Here is an 18,559-nt window from a genome sequence, read left to right on the forward strand (position 1 = left end):
ATGAGGTCATGACATGAGCTGAAGTCAGATTCTTACCCGACTGAGCCACCCAGGTGCCCCAAGTTTATTTATTTTGAGAGAGAGAGAGCAGGGGAGGGGCAGAGAGAGAGGGAATCCCAAGCAGGCTCCATGATGTCAGCGCTGAGCCCTATGTGGGGCTCCATCTCACGAACCATGAGATCATGACCGGAGTTGGAGCTGAAATCAGGAGTCGGACACTTAACCGACTGAGCCACCCAGGTGCCCCTCATAAGGGAGCCGTGCTTTTATGAGTGAGGGCAGACCTCTGAAAGCCCTCCTAAGTTTCAAACACTGATGGCCCAAGGCCCCTGGTTCAGGAGATACCATTCCGCAGAGCAATCGTGATCCACTGCCTGCCTTCCTGTGAACTGCCTTCAATGACCCCAGAAGACCAGCGGTGTTGACCCTCTTCCTGGACGGCCTAGGTGTCATCCTGCCAAGGAGCAGAGAGATTCTAAATCAAGAAAACCTGCATTAAATGCAGACGTTCCCATGTTATGCATGAAGACCCTGAAACACAGACCAGCCGCTACCATTTGCAAGGACCTGGGCTAAGAATACATGCGGAGACCCACACAGCTCAGGTCTGATGTCTAAGAGAATTTGTTCCACCCTGTATGTACATGGGCAAATATATCTTCATAGCAACAAAATTGGGGAAAAAAGTGAAATCTGTGGGTTTTATTTGACTGAAAGTTTGCAAAAATTTTAAAAAATGATGAGTTTGTGATTATTGCACACTTGTGGGTATTGTTATAACACATTTAAATGAGCACTAAAGAGGGCGACTGGGTGGCTCAGTTGGTAAGCTTCTGACTTTGGCTCAGGTCGTGATCTCATGGTTTGTGAGTTTGAGCCCTGTATTGGGCTCACTGCTGTCAGCACAGAGCCTGCTTTGGATCCTCTGTCCTGCTCTCTCTCTGCCCCTTGCCTGCTGGCACTCTCTCTTCCTCTCTCTCTCTTTCAAAAATAAATTAAAATATTATAAAAAAATAAATGAGCCATAAAGACACACAATTCATGTATAACTATATATTTATCCATAAGTTAATGTTTTTGCTTTAATTTCAACAAAATCAATATGTTGTTATGATTAAGATTTTCATATAATTTGTGTTATATTGATAGTAAAACCAAACTAGATTAACTTTCTTGAATCTTAGGTTGTTTTTCATTTCAAATTGGATAAATGTTGCTCTGCAGAAGCAGCAACGATTGAAATTATCAGTAACATTCTTTTTTTTTTTTTTTTTTTTGAGACAGAGAGAGACAAAGCATGAATGGGGGAGGGTCAGAGAGAGGGAGACACAGAATCTGAAACAGGCTCCAGGCTCTGAGCTGTCAGCACAGAGCCCGACGCGGGGCTCGAACTCACGGACCGTGAGATCATGACCTGAGCCAAAGTCGGACGCCCGACTGACTGAGCCACCCAGGCACCCCGTCAATAACATTCTTAATTTTAAATATCAAGCTTTGTAACGGGGTCACATGATCCATTGCCATTATCACACACTATTACGAATATTGGAAATTTCATCCTATAAATTAATTTATATCATGATTTAACAAATCCTTTAGAACAATATCTTAAAACAAATCTGGATCCATATAATATAAAGAGTTGACACCGCGTTTCATGCATATTATGTGGGTACCTACATACACACACATTCAAGAGTAACGTGAGTTGTGTGTGAATATTGTGCTAATTCAGGAGACCCTCTAGAACCCAGAAACTGGAACATGAAGAGGAACAAAACTCCATGGACGAGGAAGGTCTGAAGAGCTAAGCTGTCCTTCCTCCCCTCCAGGAGCTCCCTCTGTCCGGGTCCTCCCCACTCTCCACGACAGCGTCTGTTTCTGACGTCAGCCGCAGTGAACTGTACAGACTTTTGCAGGTTTGCGTGAGCTCACCTATTCTTTGGGGAACAGAGCAAAAGTTAGAGGTTTGCCTGGGAGCTGAATGGTGTCAGCCACCAGCAGATGTTCAGGATTACAGGTTGCGCTGAGCCACTGTTTAGAGTCATGTGACAGAGGGCCTCTTATAGTGATGGGCCCTGGAACGCCCAGCCCAGGTCTGTGGCCAGCACTGTATTACTTGCTAAGTCACCAACTAGATATTACTGTGGAGGGTTGAATGGTGACCCCCAACAGATACAACTATACCCTAATCCTTAGAACTTTTTGACTGGGACCTCATAGGGAATAAGGGTCTTAACAGACGTGTTAAATTAGGGATCTCAAGGTAAATCATTCTGGATTATCCAGGTGGGTCCTAAGTACCATGACGAGTGTCCTTACAGGAGACAAATGGGGGGGGGGGGAGAAGAGATTATATAGATGAGCAAAGTGAGGCTCAAATGGGCCAAGTAACTTGCCCCAGGCCACACGGTTGGTAAGCTGGGATTGGAACCCAGGTCTCTCGAATTCCAAAGACCTTTAAGCACACACAGAAACCTCCCTGCTGAGTCATATACCCCGCAGCAACTGAGATACACCCCACGCGTGGTGGTTTCATCTGTGCTACGTGGTCTTTGTCCCTCTGCTTAAAAGGGGGAATGATTCTTTCAGCACGCCCTCTGCCAACACCGGGCTCTTTACCAGCACCTCGCAAATGAGATATAAGTTACAATGGACTGACTATTCTTCCAACTCAGTAGATCACGGGAACAGTGTTTCTGTGTCATAAAGAAACAAAAACTCATAGTTTTTTTTTTTTTTTTACATCTATTTAGCCTCTGGGTCGTTTGGGTTTATTTGTAGATGTTGCCAAGATGAATCAGAAATCTGGGGAAACTATTTGTCCTTGGAGAAGGACAGCAGTCAGGGTGGAGTTTTGTTACTTTCTTTTTGCTGATTTTGAATGTGTGTTAAGACTATCTCAACTGTCCCAGGAGAAATAGTTAGAAATAAAAGTTTGTGTTCTTAAGACTTAAAATATATACTCTGAGCTCACTTAAGCTACAAGGGACTGTTCTCCAACTGCTGACAAACCCAAATATACTGTGTGTGTGTGTGTGTGTGTGTGTGTGTGTGTGTGTGTGTGTGATGGTGGTAGTTGGAGGAAGGAGGTCTGGTTGACATGGTTATTTTTATTTCGTTACCATTTATTTCTTTTCTTCCAAACAAAAATTAACCCCATTTTACAGGTGGAAACATTGAGTCTTGCTGAATCAAAAGGGTTTACTCCAAGTTAATCCAACCAGACAGACTTAATTACAAATGCTATGCTTGTCTCCTCAAGAAACCATTCTATTTAGTGAAAACGAGAGCTGTTATACAATGAGTTTTGAGGCTAATTTTAAAGCAAGTCATGTGTCCCTCCCGTTGCTCTGACCCAAATATGAGACAGAGATTCAAAGCTGCGCACAAGGAAAACCAAAATCAATGAGGAGGCCCGACATGAGCATTTTGGTTGATTACGGGAACTCAAGCCTCATTTTTCAGCCGCTGCGATGCTTCATTGCTTGGGATTCACCTGATGTTCCAGTTAGGGCACTGCCCCCCAAAGCTGTGCAGAAGGGGGTCTGAGTCCAGAGCCAGGCCCAGAGATGACTTTGTGTCATTGTTCTTTCCAAACCCTGATTTCTAGAGCGGTCAAGAGATGCTAATCTGACCTCTCTCACAAAAATGGCCTTGCACTGTGCTAACATTAGCTAAGAGGTTTGAAACTCCTGTTCTCTCTTGAAGGGCTAATGGTTGAAAGGGAAAGAGTGCCAGGCAGCTGACAGTCCTCACAGTGGCCTGGGCTGGGAAGGGGTAGTGCAGACAGAAGGTGCTGGAAGGTTGCTCCCGATCTCACTTTTCTGGATCCCTTCTTTCTGGCCAAGGGTCCTGTACACAATCTGCCTGGAATTTCTCTCTTCTCTCATTTCTCTACACCAAATACCTGCTTCCAGGGAAGAATCTGATAAATTTGTTTGCATCAAGGAGAATGGAAAAACTCTTTTTTTTAATGTTTATTTTTTTATTGAGAGAGAGAGGGAGGGAGAGAGTGGGGGAGGGGCAGAGAAAGAGGGTGAGAGAAATCCCAAGCAGTCCCTGCACCTGCCACAGCACAGAGCACGATGTAGGGCTTGAACTCACGAACTGTGAGATCATGACTTGAGCCGAAATCAGGAGTCAGATGCTTAAACAGCTGAGCCCCCAGGTGCCCCAAGAACGGGCAGCTTGCATTTTGCAAACCTAAAAAAAAATAGGGGATCTCTGTGTTTTTCAGATGTCAGGGCAGTCAGGGAAGAGGTATGCGACTGGCTCTGGGGGACTGGGAAGGTATGCACAGGAAGGTTCGGGTGAGAGCCGGACAGGCATTTTCAGAGAGGAAGACAGCCACTAGAAAGGGCTCCAGCGGTAAATGAAGGAAGCCGTGGGAGCTAAGGAGGCAAAGAGCAGAAAACCTGGAACTGAAAACTCATGCTGGAGGTATTCTTTTTCTTTCAAGTAAAAGTTTCAAGGAAAGAAAATATATGTAAAACTCACTCATTTATACTTTCATTCATTCATTCAAAGGAAATGGTATTTGCTATCAGAGAGGTAGCAGAGAGCGAGCCACGGACAAGATACACATGGTCTCTCTATACCTGGGAGATGGAACTTTCTCTCCAACTAGCAGGGTGAGGCTAACATAATTTCACGTGGTTGTCAGTGCCTTGAAAAGACAAAACAGGGTGAGGAGATAGGAGAGCTGCAAGGTAGTTGCTTGGGGCAGGGGTGTTTAGATGAGGTGACTGGTCAGTCTTCCCAGGTCAGGTTTCCAGATTTAACAAATAAAAATACAGGACACCCAATTAAATGAGTTTGCGAGAAGCGATGACAACTTTTTCAGTACAAGCATGTCCCATGCAATATTTGGCACATACAAGTACTAAAAAAAATATTTGTCATTTATCTGAAATTCATATTTAACTGGGCATCCTGCATTTTATCTTGTAACTAACCCTATCCTCTGAGACCCCCGTGAATGAGGTGAGGGAGAGTTTCAGGAGAGAAAACAGGAAGGGCCAACGTTTCCAGGCAGAAATGAACTTGGCTTGTTCAGGAAGCCTCATGTTGGAACAGGGGGATCGGGGGGCGGGACCCCAGAGATGTGGGCAGGAGCCAGATCACATGGGGTCACAGGCCCGTGTGAAAAGTTTGGATTTTATTCTCATTTGTGCAATTTTAAGGAAAGCCCTCAGCACTGCAATTACTTATTTCCATGATGTTCCAGTTGAGTATTGAGTTTCCCAAAGCAGGCATCACTGACATTGCTTTAAGACCAGAGTTTAGAATGAGAGAGTAGGTGCTTCTGCGTTGGGGGGGAGGGGAGGAGAGAGTGAGCAATGCCTCCCTTAAATTTCCCTGACCTCACCCTTCTTCCTCATTCACTACTGCCTTCAGTTTTCCTAGCACTGGAGAAAGCCTTTCATCATACCATAAGGAATGAGCTTAAAATGCTACTGGGAGAAGAGATTTAGGGACTCAAATTCTTACTAGTCTGTAAATGACTACTCTAAAGTGTTTTGAAGGTGATGAATGGGAAAGCACGTAGCAGGAGTCAAGGGAAGATGGCAAAAATATGAAAAAGAGGCATCTGACGGTGCTCATGTCAGGCACTGGCAGTGTGACTAGTTGCTTAGCTGTGACCTTGAGTGGGGGCCAAGTAGAACTCAAAACGAACTCTCCCCACCTCTCTCTATCTAGATGGCCAAGAATCTCTCGTGGAAAAGATATTCAGAACCAGGCTGGCTGCAAACCACTACTGCCAGATGGCGGAGCAGTCAAAATATTGAGCTGTGAAGCCCACACTGTTTGGGTAAAGACTGAACTTGCATTCCTGCTGCAGACCTTGGTGGGCCCCAGTCTGAGGATGCTTCCTGCCGCCTCTGCCATTTCCCTCAGGGACTCACTGAATGACTCACAGCTCATTTCCAGCAGTTTGCTCCTTGCAGGGATTTCTCCCTCCCAACCAGCCTCTTCTCTGGCCTTCTAGTAAAAGACGCCCTGTGCCGAAAATGGAGTCTGGACTGTATTTCTGTGAGAACAGACCTACCTTCCTTTCCATGTAATATGCATTTTAGGGACCCACAAAGAATCTTGTGAGGTGAACAGAAAAGCAGCAATGCCCCCATTTTCTAGATGGGGAAACTCCAAGAGGCTGTCTTGTCCCAGGTCCAAGTGGAGGAGTGTGGACTTCTGACTTGTGTCTTTTCTCACACACGAGGAGCCATCAGTCCACCTGAAAATTATTTAATGGGGTGCCTGGCTGGCTCAGTTGATAGAGCATGCGACTCTTGATCTCAGGGCCGTGTGTTCAAGCCCCACGTTGGCTGTAGAGATTAGTTACATAAATAAAACTTAAAAATAAAATAAAAATGTCATTTCTGTAGAAAACCATGGTCTAGAAAGCAAGACAGTATCTTCAAGGGGAAATGAGGGTCCTCTCATTCTTACAAAGGCATTTACTTCAGATAGATTGAATCACTCTGTGGTAGACTGGTTTATTCTTTCCAAAAAATGTAATGACTCCCCCATTATACACATAATGTTTACTTCAGAAACTTTGAAAAGTTAGAAAAACAGAGACAATAAATATCACCTGTAATCCTCCCACTCAGATATAATTGCTGTTGATATTTTGATATGTATCCTTCCTGTCTTTTTTCATACACATAAGACTGTATTTAAAAAAAATTTTTTTTTAAAGTTTATTTTGAGAGACAGAGAGAGAAAAGAGGGGCAGACAGTGAGGGAGAAAGAGAATCCCAAGTAGGCTCTGCCCTGTCAGTGTGGAGCCCAATGCAGGGCTCAAACTTATGAAGCATGAGATCATGACCTGAGCTGAAATCAAGAGTCAGATGCTTAGCCAACTGAGCCACCTAGGCATGCCACATATGGCCATATTATATTAAAAAAATTTTTTAACATTCATTTATGAGAGACAGAGAGAGACAGAACCTGAGTTGGGGAGGAGCAGAGAGAGGGGGAGACACAGAATCTGAAACAGGCTCCAGGTTCTGAGCTGTCAGCACACAGCCCGATGCAGGGCTGGAACCCACAAACTGTGAGATCATGACCTGAGCCAAAGTCAGGAGCTTAACCAACTGAACTGCCCAGGTGCCCCCACATACGGCTGTATTTTAACAAATTAGGAGAAAATGTGGTATAAACTGATTGATAACTTGTTTTTTCATTTAATAATACTTCCACGATTTTTTTCTCACATCATGAATTTCTTGGATCATCCTATAAATGAGGTCCCTAATCTACTCAACCCATTTGGACTTTCAGGTTGTCACCATGTTTGTTGTTGTTGTTGTTATAAACACCATCGCAATGGGCACGCTTGGTCTTATAAAAATACAGTGATGTTTGTACCCAGTTGTTTGGGTAGAGGAAACAGAGAAAGTTGACAGGTGTCAGCTTGATTTACATCCGTCTTTTGGAGCACAGGGAAAAGGGAGGCCAGGATTTCAAGTGCCCCCACTGTAAATGCTGTTTCCCTCCCCTGCACTCTTAATTCTTTTCTCCAACTTAACTGTCATGGTATTTATGACCCCCACTTCTCGTAGCTCCTTTGTTTTCTCTCCGCCCTGCTGTTGCTGTCCTCATCGCCACGCTTGAAACCACCTCATCAGAGCCTCCCTGGTCTCGCCAGCTGCTGGTGAGTGTTTTCTGCGTCTTGACTCTGTCTTAAATTTATTGCTATTTATTTCTATTTATTTCACTTCATTTCATTTCATTTCATTTCATTTCATTTCATTTCATTTCATTTCATTTCATTTCATTTCATTTCATATAGAGAGAGAATCCCAAGCAGGCCCACGCTCAGTGTGGAGCCCCTCGGGGCTTGATCCCATGACCCTGGGATCATGACCTGAGCTGGTATCAAGAGTTGGATGCTCAACCGAATGAGCCACCTAGGCGCTCCTGAAAAGTTATTTCTAAGAGCAGTGAATGAAGAATCCTCGACACAATATCTGAAGTCATGCCTATAAAACTCTTTGGCAGACCATGACACGGACCATTTTGCCTGTGAATACATCCCACCACCTACTTATGCTTGACTGGGGAAGCGGTAAGAATCTCAAAGAAAATTAACAATAGAGTGACCTCTGGATTTCTTTAATTTCTTCACTGGAAGAAGTTACCATCACTCCATTCTCTCCTCATCAAGGCACTAAGACTTTGTGAGTTCTAATAATCAGAAAAATTGGGATGATCATTAATTCCCAACCTATAATTCGAGAAGCACTTAAGAAAGGTCATAAAATCAAATAAGGCTCAACTTAAAAACACACACACACACACACACACACACACAAAACCTTTGTTGCCGGATCCTAAAAATAGTTCCCATGGTGTCCTTCACCTTCACAATTATTTTAGTCTTTCATTCTAAATCCGAATGGCACAGAGCAGCAGAATTTATACATTAAGTTCGTAAGACAGCAGACAGCTCATTAATTCTTAACATTGGTGGGATTTGACTGTTCACTGTCATGTGCTCCATTCTGAAATATATCTGGTCTGCTCTCCTGAGATGATTAAGATGTCTTATTGATAACCTCAGGGCTATTAAAAACACAGTGCCCTTCTTGTGCCAGACAAGGTTAAAGCCGCCCCCCGCCCCCACCCATGGGAGGGTGTGGGCAACATCTATACTAATCATCTCAAATTCATTCATTCACAAGTTCATTTATTCAGGTATGTGAGACTTTCCCTAGGTGCCCGGCAAGAGAAGGTCTTGTCCTCCAGGAGGGAGACAAAATAAGTATTTAACATAATGAATATGTTACAAAGGAAAATGAAGCCAAGTAAGAGAATGGAGTGTGTGTGTTGGGGGGAAGGTGATATTTTAGATCTGGTAGTTTGAGAAGGGCCTCTTTGGGGATGTGGCATGCAAGTGCGGGGACGAGTCCTGGAAATCTCTGGGGAAGAGCAGCAAGAATAAGAACCTCAAGATGGGAAAGGCTCCACCAGAGAGCCAGCAAAAACTTGAGGGTAGCTGAATGCAATTGGAGGGCACGGGGTGATCTGAGGAGGCTGGGGCCAGCTCAGGGAGGATAGGCCATGGGAAGATTCAGCATTTGATTCTCTGTGAAGCAATTGTCTAGAGGTGGCCCTGAGGCAGAGGGAAGCTAGTGACCCTTGGTCTGCTCTACCAGGTCTTTCCAATGTGCTGATTCGCTACAGACTCTCCCAGGCCCTGCACCCAACAGTGACCACCTTGGGTCCCAGCAAGCTGGAAGCATTTAGGGATTTGGGGGAGAGTTTCTGGGGTCTTGGTCACTATGACTGTCACGTTTACTGACTTGGGGGTTTTACAATTCAGATGAGCTGCTCTGGCATCCTAGGTCTATCGGAAACAGATGAGATTTTTAAGGAGTGCGGACTTTATTTCTGCTACACCACCACCTTGCATAACCATCAACTATTATGTGGGGATAATTCCTTCTGAGTCCCCCTGGTAGACCATGTGATCCATATGTATTTTCTCCAGCCCTTGACAAGGTCACATTGTGTCTTAGTTCAATACCAAAGTACCATACACAAAGCGGCTTACAGACAGACATTTATTTACTTCTCAAATGTCTATTTATTGATTTTGAGATTGAGCAGAGGAAGAGGAGAGAGAGGGTGAGGGAGAATCCAAAGCAGGCTCCGCACCTTCAATGCAGAGCCTGACATGGGCTCGACCTCAAGAACCATGAGATCATGCATGACCTAAGCCAAAATCAGAAGTTGGATGCTTAACCAATTAAGCCATCCAGGTGCCCCACAGACATTTACTTTTTTTAAGTTTATTTATTTATTTTGAAAGAGAGAGGGAGAGTGTGAGTGTGGGAGCTGTCAGCACAGAGCCCAATGTGGGGTTCGATCTCACGAATTGTGAGATCATGACCTCAGCCATAATCAAGAATCTGGTGCTGAACCGACTGAGTCACCCAGGTGCCTCAGAAACACATTACTTTCTTTCTTTTTTTTTCTTAATTTTTTTTAACATTTATTTATTATTGAGAGAGAGAGAGACAGAGCATGAACATGGGAGGGGCAGAGAGAGGGGGAGATACAGAATTTGAAGCAGGTTCCAGGCTCTGAGCCATCAGCACAGAGCCCGACGCAGGGCTTGAACTCACAAACTGCAAGATCATGACCTGAGCCAAAGCCGGACGCTTTACCGACTGAGCCACCCAGGCACCCCAGACATTTATTTCTTATAGTTCTGGAGGCTGGAAGTCTGGAACCAGAGTGCCAGCAAGGTCAGGTTCTGGTGAGACCCTCTTCTTGGTTGCAGACTGCCAAGGTCTCATTGTATCCTCAAGTGGCAGAGAGCAGAGAGAAACAAGCTCTCTTATGGCTCTTATAAGGACACTAATCCCATTAATAAGGCTCCACCCTCGACTTCCTCTACTCCTAATTACCTCCCAAAGCCCATTACCATTACATTGGGGGGCAGGGTTTCAACATATGAATTTGTGGGGATGCAAACATTCAGTCCATGATACATGGTTATCAAGTGGTGACGGGATCTAAATTCAGATCCAGTTGGCTGGAAAACCTGTTTTTGTTTTTTGTTTTTTGTTTTCTTAACGATCTATCTCACTGGTTAATCTTTCCTGAGTACTTCCTTTCATCACAACATTTATGGAACATGTACTGTTTGGAGCTGTACTAGGTGGGCCCTGGGGATGGAGATACAAATAAAAGACAGTCCCTGCCCTCAAGTGTCTTAGAATAGAGTGGGCTGTCTGGAATCCATACCTCATCTTCCAGAATGGAGTGAGATCATGTAACACACAGATGCCCCACGGCCAACACACAAACCATTTTAGACTTCCTGAAATGGAGATTTGTCTTCTTCTTCTCATTAAAGAACCTTGCCAGCTGCCAGGCAGGTTGTGCCATTCATGAATAGCATCCATTGAGCCATTTGTCCTTGGCTGACATTGGTACTCCCTGTTCATACTTGGATTTCACTTTAATTTGGATCGTAAACTGTCACTTGAAAAAATCTTCAGCAAGATAGCCCCGCCTATCATGCAGGGCTAGAAAGACAAGTTGTCGATGTCGAAGCCCACTTGTCACGCTGCGGCAGCTCAACTGAGTGATTTTTTCACCGTTGCTTCCCCAGCAACTGGCAAGATGCGTGGAGCGGAGTGGGCATGTGCAGAGGAAGAACCAAAAACTGGGGGCTGGAGGAAGCGGCATGTGGCTGAGATGCTGTGTAACCTCCCTGTGGCCAAAACGGTTTGGAATCGTCTTTCTTCTGTGTCTGGGAGAAGCTTAAATTCAAGTCTTACTGTGATGCTGAAAAAAATAAATGCTATGTGGTTGTCTAAATATAGATTACCGTTAGTTTTTTAAAAAAAGACTTGTGAACTTTTTTTTTCCTGAAAAAATTTTTTATCACATTTACAGATATTATTTGGTATTAGCTTTTATGACTTGGCAGTTTCTTTTACCCAGTGGCATCCCAGAAGGCAGGGAATCGTGCAAGAAGTTAAAGCCCTTTAAATATTCCAAAGCTTTAAATCAGACATTTTAATATTTGGGGTTCTCTTTGAGTGACTCTCCCAACATTCTAATCCATTAACTGATAATGGGTATTTTTCACATATATAAAATCGCACGGATATAAAACTCGTGGGCAAATTCTCTCCCTGGTTGGAAAGGAAGTAGCCAGCAAGATTCCAGTCCATGCAGCTGTAAATGCCCTGAGACGAGCTGGTCTGAGGGGCTGCTGTTGGGGCGACTCCCTGCACAGTGAGCTCTAAAGGCATCAACATGGGAACAGAACAGCTCGGTGGAAAGCGTTGGAGGCCACGCTTTCCTCGGCCGGTCACGGCAGGGCACGTACCCTCTGTGGGATTTAGCTTCATCTGTAAAATGGGGAGGATGGCCGCTCACAGCTAGACTCGGGGCGGAAAGCACCTCTGGCCTCACTCCGTTGGCACTTGGTACTAAGCACGCGTCCTGGTTCATTCAGGCTGCCGTTAACGGAACACACGGGCCGAGTGGCTTATAAACAGTGCACATTTATTGCTCACCGTTCTGGAGGCTGGGAGTCCAAGATCAAGGTGCTGGCAGATACGGTGTCTGGTGAGGGTCTACTTTCTCATAGGTGGTCATCTTCTCGCCGTTACCTACATGGCAGAACAGAGGAGCTAGCTCTCTGGGGAGTCTTGTACCAGGCAGTAACCCCGAGCGCAGGGGCTGTCCCTCATGACATAATCACCCCCCGAAAGCCCTGCTTCCAGGTACCGTCAACACTGAGCATTAGGCTTCAACGTATGAATTTGGTGGGGGAGGAGGTGGGGGAGACACACATTCAGACCATGGCGCTGTCCCCACCTGACTCCCTTCTGGGACGCCTGACCCAATCAGAATGCCTTCAGGGATCTGGAAGGCTTGTGAGCACACCATTTCTATTTAGCTCAGATCATAAAAACTGCTGTCTTCAGAAAGGTGCTCCTTCTCTGGTTTTATTGCACTGACGGCTCACTTTTAATCCTTTTATCCAAACTTTGTACTTTTCTTCTAATCTTTTCCTGCCTCTGCTTCTACAGAAACCTCATTGCAAATCCTACCACAGGGCCAGGGACACAGTCCATGCTCACTTGGACCTTGGGCCAGAGAAATTGCTGAATTCCTTGACTTCATTTCATAAAGAGCCACATTTAAATCAAGAGTTATTTTCAGCAAAACACGCTGTAAAAAATATAAAGCTCTTAAATTCTCCAAACACTGGGGACTAATCTAAAAGAGCCCAAATAAGGGGCACCTGGGTGGCTCAGTTGCTTGAGCGTCTGACTCTTGATTTCAGCTCAGGTCATGTTCTCGTGGTTTGTAGGATCGAGCCCTGCATCTGTGCTGACAGCATGGAGCTTGCTTGGGATTCTCTCTCTCTCTCTCTCTCTCCCAAAAATAAACAAACAAACAAAAAAATAAAAGAGCCCAAACAAAATGTTGCTATATTAAATCCAGGCTGCTTTTCTTAAGAAGTGTTGAGATACATAGGGAAGGCTTTACAGTCTATGGTCCCACAGAGCCAAATAGTATTCCTTGTATCATGCTCTGTGTGTTCAAAGTCTCACCTTGGAGATGAACAGCAAGTATGTTCTGCCTTACGTGTCAATGTCCTGACAAGGCAAGGAGCTATAAGCAAATTCGGGCTGTCGGGAGTCCTACTTTGCAATCACACAATGTTTAAGAGGGAAGGGACCAGAATGCTCCTACAACCCCCTCGTTTATTCATGAAAGACCCAGCAAATCATGATATATCCTACCAGAATTTCATGCCAGTTGGTGCTATTAATAGATAACTTTTGAGGGGCGCCTGGGTGGCTCAGTCGGTTAAGCGTCCGACTTCGGCTCAGGTCATGATCTCGCGGTCCGTGAGTTCGAGCCCCACGTCGGGCTCTGTGCTGACAGCTCAGAGCCTGGAGCCTGTTTCAGATTCTGTGCCTCCCTCTCGCTGACCCTCCCCTGTTCATGCTCTGTCTCTCTCTGTCTCAAAAATAAATAAAACATTAAAAAAAAAAATTTTAAAATAGATAACTTTTGAGTGACCACTTAAGATTAGACTATTATCCTACTTAATATCACTTTGTGAGGCAACTAAATTTAAGATGTTCAATTCATCCATTTTCCTAAGAAACTTGAGTTCCCTTACCAAGAGCTTTTTTTTTTTTTTAATGCTTATTTACTTTTGAGAGAGAGAGAGAGAGAGAGAGAGAGACCCCCGTCCATGTGGGGCTCGAACTCACAAACCATGAAGTCATGACCTGAGCCACCTAGATGCCCCACCAAGAGCTATTAATAACTGAGCTTCAACCAAGGATAGCTTAGTGCAAATAATTTGTATTGAACAGATTTAAAATTGTATACAGAATTGATCAGCATGCTTCCTTGTTTACTTACCTATGTGATCTTTTCATCCTTGATAATAAGTGACTTTTACTGCAAGGCTCTGTGCTAAACACTTAATATTTCATCTCTGCAATAAAATTTTTTTTTAATGTTTATTTATTTATTTTTGAGGCAGAGAGAATGAGTGGGGAAAGGGCAGAGAGAGGGAGACAGAGAATCCCAAGCAGGCTCCACACTGTCAGTACACAGCCAGATTCAGGGCTCAAATTCACAAGTCATGAGATCACGACATGAGCCGAAATCAAGAGTCAGATGCTTAACTGACTGAGCCACCCAGGCACCCCTCATCTCTGTATTTAAGTTCAGCTATCTATGCTAGGTATCTATATCTCTCTTTACAGTTGGGGAAACTGAGGTTCAGAAGAGCGAGGTAATGCTTGCAATCGCACAGTAAATGGCAAAGCCTTTATTCTAACATGTACACTGTGTCACTTCCAAAGATACATAGACCCCTTCTAGAACAGGTACGAGTGCCTTTTGTGCCCTAAGACTTATATCCCATTGCACTCAGTTCTAAAATAAGGGTGGAATTTAGGGTCTAGGTTGGGGCCACAATTCTCTCTTCTGAAGCCCCTAGGAAAGCTTAATATTTGAATTCTGACTGCTCTCTTGTTAAGGGCATGGCATGACTTTGGGCCTTGGTCTTCTAATACATTTTACTCAGTAAAATGAGCTCTGGATGAGTCCATCAGCAGGTAGGAGGGGCTTTGACAACCCTTGGTCACAAAGTTTTACAAAGAACTGACAACCGATAAGGGAGTACAGGAGGGTGTGAGACTGTTGGAACCTGGTACTGACGGTTTGCTACAAACAGGTACCTGTTTCACTGGGGACATTGCTGAAAAGGGCTAGATCGGTTAAAGCATGATCAAATTCATCAGTCAAGGGAAACCCACATCTATGCTTATCATTTGAACACAGAATGCCAGTAGTAATACGTGTTGACATAGTTGCTTACGAATTTGTTTACAAGCCATCATGGAATCCCACCTGTGATCCTTCCTCCAGGTGCCCCAAGGTTTTTAGACTTCAAGTGCTAGGTCTTTGGCTGGAAAGAACTGTCACCAGGGTTGAGGCCCCCTTTGCATCTGCTCAACGGACAGGCTCCCATCAGTTAATAACTAACAGGAGAGTCCCAAGTCTTATCATAACCACCGCCAGGCCCTGCCTCAGCACTGCTAGTAACAGGGAGCAGGAGGAGGGCGTCTGGGCAGGAGGCATAGCTAGGGATAATCTTTTCGAGGCATAATTACTACTTCCCCTGGGAACTCTGAGCACACGTCATCAGTGGGAACACCCAAATTCCAACCTCTTCCCACTTCACCTTATTTAAAAAATAAGCAGTTTCTCTCACACAATCAATAGTTGGGTGCCATGTGTCACCTCACTGGCTCAGCCTTCTGTTCATTCGCTCCTGCAGTCTCTCTCAGGCAACCTCAGCCACCACCTACCTAAATCCAGATGGTCTGCAAAGGCTCAGATTAAGCCCCCACCTTCACAGAGCTCTTCTCAACCACCTTGTTAGAAAAGTTCTCTCTCGGGGCGCCTGGGTGGCGCAGTCGGTTAAGCGTCCAACTTCAGCCAGGTCACGATCTCGCGGTCCGTGAGTTCGAGCCCCGCATCAGGCTCTGGGCTGATGGCTCAGAGCCTGGAGCCTGTTTCCGATCCTGTGTCTCCCTCTCTCTCTGCCCCTCCCCTGCTCATGCTCTGTCTCTCTCTGTCCCAAAAATAAATAAACGTTGAAAAAAAAAAAAAAAAAGAAAAGTTCTCTCTCCCCGGGCTTTTTTTTTTTTTTTAATTTTTTTTTTTCAACGTTTATTTATTTTTGGGACAGAGAGAGACAGAGCATGAACGGGGGAGGGGCAGAGAGAGAGAGAGAGACACAGAATCGGAAACAGGCTCCAGGCTCTGAGCCATCAGCCCAGAGCCTGACGCGGGGCTCGAACTCACGGACCGCGAGATCGTGACCTGGCTGAAGTCGGACGCCTAACCGACTGCGCCACCCAGGCGCCCCCTCCCCGGGCTTTTACAGTGGTCGGTTTACATCCGTCTCGTGGCACTCACCACAAACCACCCTGTGAAATCATCTGTGTGCATGTTTGATCCCGATCCAACAAAGGCTTCTTTAGGAACTGAAGTATTATGTCACAGATCCCCGTTTGCTCAGGACACCTCCCTCAGCCCTCTGTACCAAGCACTCTCCCAATGAGTCCGGATGATCTGGGAAAGGGGACATTCAGTGACAACCGTGTGATTGGTTCTCTGCCACCACTATATTGTCAGGTACTGGGTTCCAGTTGGCTTACTCCTACAACTTCCACCGCGGAGCCTGAGCCATCTGCACAACCTTAGACCACAAGCTGAGTCCAGACATTATATGAAAACAATGGCAAAAATCAGTCCTGGGAACTTTCTCCCTTTGGGTGAGTGCCATGAATATGCTGGCACTCAACATATTTATGGCACATATTCCTCAGAAAAGGAAGCTCAAAAAAATGTTAAAAATGACAAAATGAGTTTTTTCTTTTTGAGAGAGAGAAGGCATGAGTAGGGGGCAGGCAGAGAGAGAGAGAGAGAGAGAGAGAGAGAGAGAGAGAGAGAGAGAGAGAGAGAATCCCAAGCAGGCTCCGTGCCCAGTGCAAAGCCTGACACGGGGCTCGATCTCACAACTGTGATATCATGAGCTGAGCCGAAATCAAGAGTTGGATGCTTAACCGATGGAGCCACCCAGGCACCCCAATAGGTGGTAGTTTTAAGAGATGAGTGGAGTGAACAGGATCTTGAAGGTAACAGCTAACAACTTAGTTTACTCTGTGCTTGATGTGGTTCCAAGGGCTCTGTGTTGTATTTGCCTCACGGCCATACAGGCAGAACAACAACCAGGCAATTAGGCCTCTACATTGTGCTTCTCACATGAGGCTGCACTGCCCCTCCACATACATGGGAAGGCTGCTAAGAAGAAGGGAAATGTGAATCCTCCCTCCCCCCCACCCGCTCCTGCCCTCCCAATTCCCTATATAGAGAGAAAAGGATGGGAACAGGTGCGGCCTCGCTCTGCTCTCTTACCCACTTACGTCTCTGAGGGGAGGAGGGCGACTCTGGCGGCCGAGATTGGGAGATACACTGAACATACTTTCTCAGCACGGCAACGTCACCAGGACAGAATCCGACGCTGCAAGGGGAGCTTGGAGTTAAGGTGGGTCAATTACTGGTCAATGCAAAATATTTTAATGACCTCATCACCAGACCAACAAATACCACAAACCACTGGTGTGCTAGAGCCAGCCCTGCTAAGTTTACGTCAGTAGGGTTATCGGCCAGGGTAATAAGTAAGCCCTATTGTAATCTTAGCTTCACCCAGCCAGTCTTTCCAGTGAGATGAACTATTTTGATCTTCGTTCATCTGATTTCTAGGTCTTGTGTTTTTTTCAAAGTGTTCTGGATTTAGAGGGGAAGGGCAAGGATTGGACTAATCACCACCACCAAACCCCCATAGCCCTCTGTATTTTTCAGACGATATCCCAAATACTGAATGCAGTCTCACATGACGTTTTTAAGGTGATATTGACAAGCTGGAAGGCATTCAAAAGCTAAGATTCCAGGGGCGCCTGGGTGGCTCAGTCGGTTAAGCGTCCGACTTCAGCTCAGGTCACGATCTCACGGTCTGTGAGTTCGAGCCCCGCATCGGGCTCTGGGCTGATGGCTCAGAGCCTGGAGCCTGCTTGGGATTCTGTGTCTCCCTCTCTCTCTGCCCCTCCCCCATTCATGCTCTGTCTCTGTCTCAAAAATAAATAAACGTTAAAAAAAAAAAATAAAAAAAAAAAAAAAAGCTAAGATTCCAGCCTACACTGGGGACCATGTGGTACGAAGGGGATGGAAGGAACATGTCAGTGCTCTGTGTACATGGTTGGATCTGTAGGTCAGACTGGGGGACACGAAATGGTCTTTGGCAAAGAAAGCGATAGGGCTTTGGGACTAAGGTGGGCTCTCATTACTCTAGAGAAGGGGTCAGCAAATTACGGCTGCAGGTCTTGTGTTTTGCAAGTAAAGCTTTATTGGAGCACAGCCACGCCCATCCATACACGTATTGTCTATGGCTGCTTTTGCTCTACACAACGGCATAGAAAGTCGTGGCAGAGACTGTATGGACTGCGAAACCTAAAATTTGTATTCTCTGGCTCTTTACAGAAAAAATGTGCAGACCTCTGGTCTAGACCTAGGAAAGTAACTAATCGCCTGAAGGTGTGGGGAGGGAGAGAGGATGGGAGGAAGGGGGAAGAGGAGAATTTTGGTAGGGGAAGAGGTGAAAGTGGGGAGAAGGGTGGAATGGAGGATGGGAGGAAAGGGGGAAGGGGGGCATGGAGGGGAGGGGGTAGGGGGAAAGGGTGTGCTTAGAAAGCTGGGACCTTTGGTTGGGACATCAGAAAAAGGCCGAGAGGAAACCATTAGTGGGGACTGACCACCATGCCTCACTACATGGGGATCTGTCCGCATGTGAGCTGAGCAACAGGATAACCTTTCCCACTGAATTATTTACATCTACCTGGGTGAGTTCCTACAAGGTGAAGAAAGTGGATTTTCCTCCAATGTGTCCGAATTGGTAGCATACAAACAATGTAAAACGCGA

The 18,559-nt window shown here is 45.5% G+C and overlaps 1 long non-coding RNA gene across 2 annotated transcripts; it reads right to left on the reverse strand.

Annotated features, from left to right (window-relative positions):
- Positions 1 to 134: 134 nt before the first annotated feature.
- LOC109499708 lies at positions 135 to 17,640 on the reverse strand. 2 transcript variants are annotated; one of them, XR_006597836.1, is made up of 4 exons: positions 16,999 to 17,640; positions 13,924 to 13,999; positions 12,051 to 12,146; positions 135 to 454 (listed from the first exon to the last, which is right to left on the reverse strand). It is a non-coding gene; the product is annotated as an uncharacterized LOC109499708 (long non-coding RNA). The 2 variants fall into 2 exon arrangements; XR_002157148.3 differs by lacking the exon at positions 135 to 454 and adding an exon at positions 10,176 to 11,310.
- Positions 17,641 to 18,559: the final 919 nt, after the last annotated feature.

Source organism: Felis catus, chromosome B2 (assembly GCF_018350175.1).
Source record: "Felis catus isolate Fca126 chromosome B2, F.catus_Fca126_mat1.0, whole genome shotgun sequence".
Taxonomy (NCBI): Eukaryota; Metazoa; Chordata; class Mammalia; order Carnivora; family Felidae; genus Felis; species Felis catus.